This window comes from Ptychodera flava, unplaced genomic scaffold (assembly GCF_041260155.1).
Source record: "Ptychodera flava strain L36383 unplaced genomic scaffold, AS_Pfla_20210202 Scaffold_128__1_contigs__length_163778_pilon, whole genome shotgun sequence".
Taxonomy (NCBI): Eukaryota; Metazoa; Hemichordata; class Enteropneusta; family Ptychoderidae; genus Ptychodera; species Ptychodera flava.
In genome coordinates this window covers 151,812-162,763 of record NW_027248310.1, presented here as the reverse complement: position 1 = coordinate 162,763, position 10,952 = coordinate 151,812, and the positions used below count along the sequence as shown (strand labels likewise).

General features: G+C 35.8%; 2 long non-coding RNA genes across 2 annotated transcripts; one reads left to right on the top strand and one right to left on the bottom strand.

The window, feature by feature from the left end:
- Positions 1-2,361: 2,361 nt before the first annotated feature.
- Positions 2,362-4,088, bottom strand: LOC139126824 (uncharacterized). Its single transcript, XR_011550813.1, has 2 exons — positions 3,520-4,088; positions 2,362-2,593 (listed from the first exon to the last, which is right to left on the bottom strand). It is a non-coding gene; the product is annotated as an uncharacterized lncRNA (long non-coding RNA).
- Positions 4,089-8,515: 4,427 nt separating this feature from the next.
- LOC139126822 (uncharacterized) lies at positions 8,516-9,933 on the top strand. Its single transcript, XR_011550811.1, has 2 exons — positions 8,516-8,773; positions 9,702-9,933. It is a non-coding gene; the product is annotated as an uncharacterized lncRNA (long non-coding RNA).
- The last annotated feature ends 1,019 nt before the right edge of the window (positions 9,934-10,952 follow it).

Here is a 10,952-nt window from a genome sequence, read left to right as displayed (position 1 = left end):
TGCTGAAATTGTGCTGAAATAGGCAAATTTGTATTTCTTGAGGTAATTTTGGGGCAAAATGTTTTGTTTTGTGAAAGTTGTAGCCAGACAGCTTTCATATTTTGGTGTATAGGTTACTGGGATGACAGAATAACACATAGCTTGTGAGCATAAAAATCTCATTTCAGATGACAGAAATGAGATTTTTATGCTCCCAAGCTATGTGTTTATGCCCGGAAGGATATTCGTATTGATGGAAAAGGTCTGCGTGTAGTCAATCTGGTCCCACTTTTTTCTGTCTGTCTATCTGTCTGTCAGTAGTAAAGGCCTGAAAACTTGAGCAGTTACCTCAGTGATGTGTAGATGGGATGTGCACTATAGCTGTGAGATTGTTCAAATGAAGTTTTCAGTCATTGTGATTATCTCTACAACAATGTAAACTTTCAAGTGAAACGTTTACATAACTATATATTCTATTCAAAGCCTTCCCATATGACACTAAGATCTCGGGTAGAATAAACATTATTGTGAAAAAAATTATGGTGAGAGGAACCCTGGTTGTTCTGTCTAGGAGTACCCATTTTGTTGCCATACTGATAGATGGATGGCAAGTGTGTCGTCACGTTTATTAATTTAACACCATCTAAAATTTAAAACCAACTAAATTTAACACCAATTAACTAATATCTTATCTAAAACAAATACATCAAATGCTTTTAAATTTTTTCAGAAACAAAAAGTGCTTACTGTGAACATGGCATATACTTCCACTTAAGTTTGTTGCAACGAGGAACCAATTAGACATTGGTATTTCACAATGATATGTTCAACATATAAAAGCAGTGTAGATGTTGTTTAATAGTTTCATCCTCATCAATTAATTTAGTGTATGTGTTGCATGTGTCTTTCTGTTTTTAGCTCATAGTTGGTATGTATATAAATACCAAAAAGAGCTTATATAGTGAGTCGGTGGCGTGTGTATATGTCTGTCTGTACCGGTATGTATGTGGGTATGTATGTGCAGATGTATGCACACGCAAAGGCTCCCGTATGACCTAAGCTACCATCTCAGTACAGGTGTACAGGTAGATACAGGGGTTGAGATGTGATGTTGTTCAAATGAACACGTCAGTGTCAAAAATGTGCAAATGAGGTAAGAAAAATGGGAAATCTGTAAATATGCAGGAGTAGTGGCAGACCAGTGACTGAAACAGGCTACTCCACTGACCTTGAGTCATTTCCTGTTATTTTTATGAACTGTTACATATTAACAGACCTGCTCAAGCTAAGGGATGGACCATAATTAGATCTTGGGAGGGGATGGTCACAATTGTAAATTTCTAAAAAAAAAATTTCCAAATGAGAAAAGCTGTGCTAATTATTTTTCAGATTTATAATGTTTTTTTTTGTTTGACGCTGTCTGAGGATACAATGTACATCCATATCACTAGCGCAAATAAGATTGCATGGCCTAGTGATTTATATTGCTGATAGATTTCTCGAAATGTTGCAGATCATCTTTTGACAAGCTTAGAAGCTGTTTACAAAAAATGTTTTGAAATTTTAATATTCATGTTTTTAGGACAATTTTTGCCTTATTTTGATCAAAACATCTATTCTCTGTAGCAGCATGTCCAACTTTTGTCATTCTTGTTTTTCTGGTTTAAATACTTCTTGTTGTTTTTCTGGTTGTACTGTGCAGAAATCATTGTCCATCCCTTATAGAACAGGAATGCCTGTCAGTAGCATGTGAAATTAGCATTCACATGGCTAATTGGCATGGCTAAATGTATGTGCATAGGGAATAGGCAGTTAGCCAGTCCACAGTCATTTCAGAAGCATGTGTATAGGCCGAAATATTTAAATGAGCTAGCCACTCACATACATGTGATTGAATGGTTATAACATGTGGACGAAGGGTTATAACATGTGAATGAATGGTTATTTTGAATAACGAATGGTCATTTTGAACCATTCACATGTATGTGAACGAATGGTCATTTTGAATGGTTATTTTGAATGCACATATGAATGACAGGATCATTCTGACAGAAAAAGAGCACCATGAAAAGTACTAATTTGACACTGGATTTTAATTTTACTTATGTTGCTGTGTGATTATTTTGGTTAACACAGTTCATTTGCATCTTTGGAAGGTGTAAGCAAAAAAGAAAATAAGTGAAAGCTAATTCCAGTGAAATTAAGTACTTTTACACAGGACCTTTTAGTGAATGTGAAATAATTGTTGGAGATGTAATTTAACTATATTTGGCCTAAAACTAAGCCAGGCCAAACAGAGTTAAAAGCAACTCAGACTCACCTGAACACAGCAAACACAAGCAGACTCACCTTTCCAAACATTCAAAATAAAAGGACAAAATATACCTGTAAGTCTGATGACAAATTTAATAAATTTTTGGCTTTAACAAATTCCACAGACAAAGTGAAAAGTGATTTAGTCCAAGATAAGTCTTTAAAAGAGTTCATTTAGCTCTGGCCAATAGGTCTCGTCTTTCATGTCCTATTTTGTTTTGAAATTTGACATCGAAGACTTCTTTAGGTAAGTCATGATTATATTTGCCGAATTTCTCTTGGGCCTTGGCTGACATGCACACTGAAATGAAAGAGAAAGAAGAGAATGAACTTAGCAACATTTACTAAGACAACAAATTTACAATATAGTTTTAGAACATGAGTGTGATTTGTTACGTAAACACATCGAAGAATTTATTACATGTGGATAACTTAACATATCTAGTGTAACATATCTAGAAATGTATTGGGCTTGTGTACGTTGTATTGACTTGACTAGTTGCCACAGCTACTGGTCTGATTAATTTATGTACTCATTACAGACTCGTCACATCATTACATCCTAATTTGAATCAATACAAGAAAGTACGTTACGTACTGTCTGTAATACATGTAGCAAACAAGTTATTGAACTCATTAAAAATTACAGCTGCTGTCCTTTGAAAATGAAGACGCATCAAATTTCTGAATATTTTTTGTCTTTCAATAAAAGGCTTCATACCTGGCAATATCATATTAAAAATACATTTTAACAGTAACCATGTATAAAAGAAGTAGAAAATTGCAAGTAAGACTTAGTGCCATAGTGGTACAAACAATCATAAGTTTACAAAGCCATGTTCATCCTACGATCTAGTTTTTTTTTAATATTTTCATTTCGCCTAATTTTTTGCATACCCCGGAAAATTGAAAGCGAGCGAGAAATTCATCTGAAAATGCTTATTGAGCCAATTTTGCAATGTGAATAAAAACAGGCACAACTCATTATCTGATTGACTTCGAGTATGGGTGAGGCTCACATCTTCACGATCGCCAGCAAGTGCACAGCGAAGTCAATGCACCACCATTTTGTCCATAGTCTGAAGTCACACATACTATAGAAATGTGTTCGATTCGTGGCGCTACGTGTTGGTGTTACCTCCTTGAGGTAAAAGGTATTCGGAATCAAAATTTCTACCTCTTGAGCTTTATAAGAGTATTTTATAAATATGCATTTCAAATACTTACCGGATGAATGGAAAATTATCGTCAACCGGCGACTTGCTCTTGCTGTCTTGGTCACTGCATCGAACCACGGTCCAACACTGTCGCGGGGAAATACACTTTACCTTCATGCCTACTGAAACATTACCCCTTAGACATAACTCACTTGCTGTTTTGACTAAAAATGTATCGTCGCTGGGGGTAGAAATGACCGAGAAATCAGCCATAATTCGTAAGATTCAGTTGAAGCTCTGAACTGTTAGCCGTTACTTCAAAAAACTCTGCGCAGTCTCATTTGAGAGATGCAATGTGATATCCGATAAGTCAAAAGGTCAAGGGTCGTGATCGTCGCAAAATTTTGACATTTCGTGTACGCGTAAACTGTTCTTTTAGATATTTATAATAAACAAAAAATGACTTAATATGAAGAGATCAGTTAAAATACGGAAGTCAGACACACTAAGTGAACACCGTTGCAATACTGATCTGCCTTGTTAAATTCCAGCATACTCATTTACGGGACCCTTCAGGTAGTACCCTCTTGCGTCCCGGCCACTCCGTTTTGCGTTTTGGAAACCATGGTCCCTCCAAGTCACGACATCGTACGTGTATCGTCAGAACCGTTAGTCCATCCGGCTCGATTTTTGTACGGTTGGGGAATAAAACAGTACCCGTACTGCGTCTCCATTAAGTTTTATGTAAGTTGTAGTCGCGAAAGTTTTACAATGGCAGATGCAGAACCATCGCAAGTGTGTTCGTCGTTGTGGCAAGATATGACGTACAATACATGACTGCATAGCCAGTTGCTCACGGACGTACGCGAAAACGTGGACCGTATGAGAAATATTTAATGACTGATCCAACCATATTACGTCTGAAAATGTGAGTAACTTTCAATAGAATGCAGGTTCCGATCATATTGGATATTTAGCGGTGAACATGTGTTAATTATTTCACATTTTGAAAATAAAAATAAACGATGTTTAAATTGATCTGTGCTGATTTTATTTAGAGGCTGCTCGTAGATGTTTGCAGTGACTTCCCTCTTGTCATATTCATTGGTTTATACTGAAAATCCCTGGTCTCCTTTTTTAATGGAGATGAATTAAACCAATTCTAACCATATTCATGGATAGTCTGTAACTTCATAATTTTGGCAGAAATTTTGTTCTTATATTGACTACAGTTTTTTCTCTCTTTTCAAAATCATGTTAGCCAGTATTGCTTATGTTATGCGATTTTCTAAAGCATGTTCAAATGTCCAGTGTTCAGAACCTGTATTATGTACAGTCAGCATTGTTATATTGTTTGTAATCACATTTTAGTCTGGACTAAACTTCAATTGAAAACAATAACAGTGAACTTTTATAATAACATGCACCCAAAGTGTATGTTGGTTGTATTGATAATATGAACGAGCTAATTCAACTTAAATTTGTGAATAATAAAGTAAGAGAAGTTAATACACAACACAAAATGAACAAAATAAATAACTTACAGCTATATACCAGCTGTCACTTTAAAACTGCAAACCACTGCTTCTGTATCCACTAAATATTAAAGTCTGAGAACAATTTAACTGGTAACCGGTGCATGTGACCCATTTAGTATTTCTATAGTGCAAACATGAGTAATTTCACCTGAAAAACTTAACCCAAGTAAAAACAACGCTACACATGGGTGCCGCCTAATTTATTTAAATTAAATAGACAATAGGGAATGAGATTGACTTGAGAATTGACAACAAGTCAGTCCTTGCAGTTTATTAATGCATGTCTAAATTTTTACTACCACATGTGTAAGCTACCATTCAATCCATTGACAATCTTCCCTTCTGTCATGAATTCAGTAGGACTGGTAATGAATGGTTACTTCACATGGCTGAGTCTGATTTCACATGCATAGCTAGTGATGAATGTTCAAATTTTAACATGTCATATTTCCAATACTGGCATGTGGCGGGTTGGACTGCTATGGACTGCCTATTTTCATCAAATAACCATTCAACCTGTTCCACACAGGAATGTGGACTGGCTAATAGGCAGTTCAGAACTAGAATACGTAGTGGACACACAGGAAAAAAATACTGAAAAAAAGGAGGAAAAAATGGCATTAATGGGTCTTTTATAGTTAGCCCATGAAGGATATTCCAATGGCAGACTGTCATACAGTGGAGTAACATTGAATATCTTGGGTAGTCATAGAAAGGCAGACACTGGGTTGTGGAAAGTGCATTGAAACACAACGGTCATGTTATACATTTTTCCCCAACATCTGAAAACATCATACAGATACTCAGTTGAAGTAAAGTTATTTTATTTGTTTATTATTTATATATTTATTTGTTTATTATTTATTTCAAGAATGCAAGAATGTTGTTTTCACTAAAGCATATATTAAAAGTTATAAGGATTATATATATGTGTACAACTTTGTACCTATGTAATCTTTCTTTTTTGGGGAGGGGGGGGCCACAAAAATTTTGTTGCCGGTGATGGGGGGGGGGGCCACTAAAATTTTTGCTGGTGTTAGGGGGGGGCCTGTAAAAATATACGCACGTAAATGTCGTAATGTTACGTACGGTACTGCAGCTGTCTAAGAATATGCATCAACCGTAATTCCGTCACAAGTTGGCAAATTAGAAATTTAGTGACTTTGAATTTCATTCGAGGAAACACTGCAGTCGGTTAGGGAACGAGCACAATTAACGGCAGGGGGGGGGCCGGAAGAGAAAATATGTGGTGCGTATATTTTTTACAGGCCCCCCCCTAACACCAGCAAAAATTTTAGTGGCCCCCCCCATCACCGGCAACAAAATTTTTGTGGCCCCCCTCCCCAAAAAAGAAAGATTACATAGGTACAAAGTTGTACACATATATATAATCCTTATAACTTTTAATATATGCTTTAGTGAAAACAACATTCTTGCATTCTTGAAATAAATAATAAACAAATAAATATATAAATAATAAACAAATAAAATAACTTTACTTCAACTGAGTATCTGTATGATGTTTCAAGATGTTGGGGAAAAATGTATAACATGACCGTTGTGATTTCAATGCACTTTCTACAACCCAGTGCCTGCCTTTCTATGACTACCCAAGATATTCAATGTTACTCCACTGTAATGACAGTCTGCCGTTGGAATAGTCCTTCATGGGCTAACTATAAAAGACCCATTAATGCCATTTTTTCCTCCTTTTTTTCTGTATTTTTTTCCTGTGTGTCCACTACGTATTCTAGTTCTGAACTGCCTATTAGCCAGTCCACATTTCTGTGTGGAACAGTTTGAATGGTTATTTGAGGAAAAATAGGCAGTCCATAGCAGTCCAACCCGCCACATGCCAGTATTGGAAATATGACATGTTAAAATTTGAACATTCATCACTAGCTATGCATGTGAAATCAGACTCAGCCATGTGAAGTAACCATTCATTACCAGTCCTACTGAATTCATGACAGAAGGAAGATTGTCAATGGATTGAATGGTAGCTTACACATGTGGTAGTAAAAATTTAGACATGCATTAATAAACTGCAAGGACTGACTTGTTGTCAATTCTCAAGTCAATCTCATTCCCTATTGTCTATTTAATTTAAATAAATTAGGCGGCACCCATGTGTAGCGTTGTTTTTACTTGGGTTAAGTTTTTCAGGTGAAATTACTCATGTTTGCACTATAGAAATACTAAATGGGTCACATGCACCGGTTACCAGTTAAATTGTTCTCAGACTTTAATATTTAGTGGATACAGAAGCAGTGGTTTGCAGTTTTAAAGTGACAGCTGGTATATAGCTGTAAGTTATTTATTTTGTTCATTTTGTGTTGTGTATTAACTTCTCTTACTTTATTATTCACAAATTTAAGTTGAATTAGCTCGTTCATATTATCAATACAACCAACATACACTTTGGGTGCATGTTATTATAAAAGTTCACTGTTATTGTTTTCAATTGAAGTTTAGTCCAGACTAAAATGTGATTACAAACAATATAACAATGCTGACTGTACATAATACAGGTTCTGAACACTGGACATTTGAACATGCTTTAGAAAATCGCATAACATAAGCAATACTGGCTAACATGATTTTGAAAAGAGAGAAAAAACTGTAGTCAATATAAGAACAAAATTTCTGCCAAAATTATGAAGTTACAGACTATCCCATGAATATGGTTAGAATTGGTTTAATCCATCTCCATTAAAAAAAGGAGACCAGGGATTTTCAGTATAAACCAATGAATATGACAAGAGGGAAGTCACTGCAAACATCTACGAGCAGCCTCTAAATAAAATCAGCACAGATCAATTTAAACATCGTTTATTTTTATTTTCAAAATGTGAAATAATTAACACATGTTCACCGCTAAATATCCAATATGATCGGAACCTGCATTCTATTGAAAGGTACTCACATTTTCAGACGTAATATGGTTGGATCAGTCATTAAATATTTCTCATACGGTCCACGTTTTCGCGTACGTCCGTGAGCAACTGGCTATGCAGTCATGTATTGTACGTCATATCTTGCCACAACGACGAACACACTTGCGATGGTTCTGCATCTGCCATTGTAAAACTTTCGCGACTACAACTTACATAAAACTTAATGGAGACGCAGTACGGGTACTGTTTTATTCCCCAACCGTACAAAAATCGAGCCGGATGGACTAACGGTTCTGACGATACACGGTACGATGTCGTGACTTGGAGGGACCATGGTTTCCAAAACGCAAAACGGAGTGGCCGGGACGCAAGAGGGTACTACCTGAAGGGTCCCGTAAATGAGTATGCTGGAATTTAACAAGGCAGATCAGTATTGCAACGGTGTTCACTTAGTGTGTCTGACTTCCGTATTTTAACTGATCTCTTCATATTAAGTCATTTTTTGTTTATTATAAATATCTAAAAGAACAGTTTACGCGTACACGAAATGTCAAAATTTTGCGACGATCACGACCCTTGACCTTTTGACTTATCGGATATCACATTGCATCTCTCAAATGAGACTGCGCAGAGTTTTTTGAAGTAACGGCTAACAGTTCAGAGCTTCAACTGAATCTTACGAATTATGGCTGATTTCTCGGTCATTTCTACCCCCAGCGACGATACATTTTTAGTCAAAACAGCAAGTGAGTTATGTCTAAGGGGTAATGTTTCAGTAGGCATGAAGGTAAAGTGTATTTCCCCCGCGACAGTGTTGGACCGTGGTTCGATGCAGTGACCAAGACAGCAAGAGCAAGTCGCCGGTTGACGATAATTTTCCATTCATCCGGTAAGTATTTGAAATGCATATTTATAAAATACTCTTATAAAGCTCAAGAGGTAGAAATTTTGATTCCGAATACCTTTTACCTCAAGGAGGTAACACCAACACGTAGCGCCACGAATCGAACACATTTCTATAGTATGTGTGACTTCAGACTATGGACAAAATGGTGGTGCATTGACTTCACTGTGCACTTGCTGGCGATCGTGAAGATGTGAGCCTCACCCATACTCGAAGTCAATCAGATAATGAGTTGTGCCTGTTTTTATTCACATTGCAAAATTGGCTCAATAAGCATTTTCAGATGAATTTCTCGCTCGCTTTCAATTTTCCGGGGTATGCAAAAAATTAGGCGAAATGAAAATATTAAAAAAAAAACTAGATCGTAGGATGAACATGGCTTTGTAAACTTATGATTGTTTGTACCACTATGGCACTAAGTCTTACTTGCAATTTTCTACTTCTTTTATACATGGTTACTGTTGAAATGTATTTTTAATATGATATTGCCAGGTATGAAGCCTTTTATTGAAAGACAAAAAATATTCAGAAATTTGATGCGTCTTCATTTTCAAAGGACAGCAGCTGTAATTTTTAATGAGTTCAATAACTTGTTTGCTACATGTATTACAGACAGTACGTAACGTACTTTCTTGTATTGATTCAAATTAGGATGTAATGATGTGACGAGTCTGTAATGAGTACATAAATTAATCAGACCAGTAGCTGTGGCAACTAGTCAAGTCAATACAACGTACACAAGCCCAATACATTTCTAGATATGTTACACTAGATATGTTTAAGTTACCCACATGTAATAAATTCTTCGATGTGTTTACGTAACAAATCACACTCATGTTCTAAAACTATATTGTAAATTTGTTGTCTTAGTAAATGTTGCTAAGTTCATTCTCTTCTTTCTCTTTCATTTCAGTGTGCATGTCAGCCAAGGCCCAAGAGAAATTCGGCAAATATAATCATGACTTACCTAAAGAAGTCTTCGATGTCAAATTTCAAAACAAAATAGGACATGAAAGACGAGACCTATTGGCCAGAGCTAAATGAACTCTTTTAAAGACTTATCTTGGACTAAATCACTTTTCACTTTGTCTGTGGAATTTGTTAAAGCCAAAAATTTATTAAATTTGTCATCAGACTTACAGGTATATTTTGTCCTTTTATTTTGAATGTTTGGAAAGGTGAGTCTGCTTGTGTTTGCTGTGTTCAGGTGAGTCTGAGTTGCTTTTAACTCTGTTTGGCCTGGCTTAGTTTTAGGCCAAATATAGTTAAATTACATCTCCAACAATTATTTCACATTCACTAAAAGGTCCTGTGTAAAAGTACTTAATTTCACTGGAATTAGCTTTCACTTATTTCTTTTTTGCTTACACCTTCCAAAGATGCAAATGAACTGTGTTAACCAAAATAATCACACAGCAACATAAGTAAAATTAAAATCCAGTGTCAAATTAGTACTTTTCATGGTGCTCTTTTTCTGTCAGAATGATCCTGTCATTCATATGTGCATTCAAAATAACCATTCAAAATGACCATTCGTTCACATACATGTGAATGGTTCAAAATGACCATTCGTTATTCAAAATAACCATTCATTCACATGTTATAACCCTTCGTCCACATGTTATAACCATTCAATCACATGTATGTGAGTGGCTAGCTCATTTAAATATTTCGGCCTATACACATGCTTCTGAAATGACTGTGGACTGGCTAACTGCTATTCCCTATGCACATACATTTAGCCATGCCAATTAGCCATGTGAATGCTAATTTCACATGCTACTGACAGGCATTCCTGTTCTATAAGGGATGACAATGATTTCTGCACAGTACAACCAGAAAAACAACAAGAAGTATTTAAACCAGAAAAACAAGAATGACAAAAGTTGGACATGCTGCTACAGAGAATAGATGTTTTGATCAAAATAAGGCAAAAATTGTCCTAAAAACATGAATATTAAAATTTCAAAACATTTTTTGTAAACAGCTTCTAAGCTTGTCAAAAGATGATCTGCAACATTTCGAGAAATCTATCAGCAATATTAATCACTAGGCCATGCAATCTTATTTGCGCTAGTGATATGGATGTACATTGTATCCTCAGACAGCGTCAAACAAAAAAAAACCATTATAAATCTGAAAAATAATTAGCACAGCTTTTCTC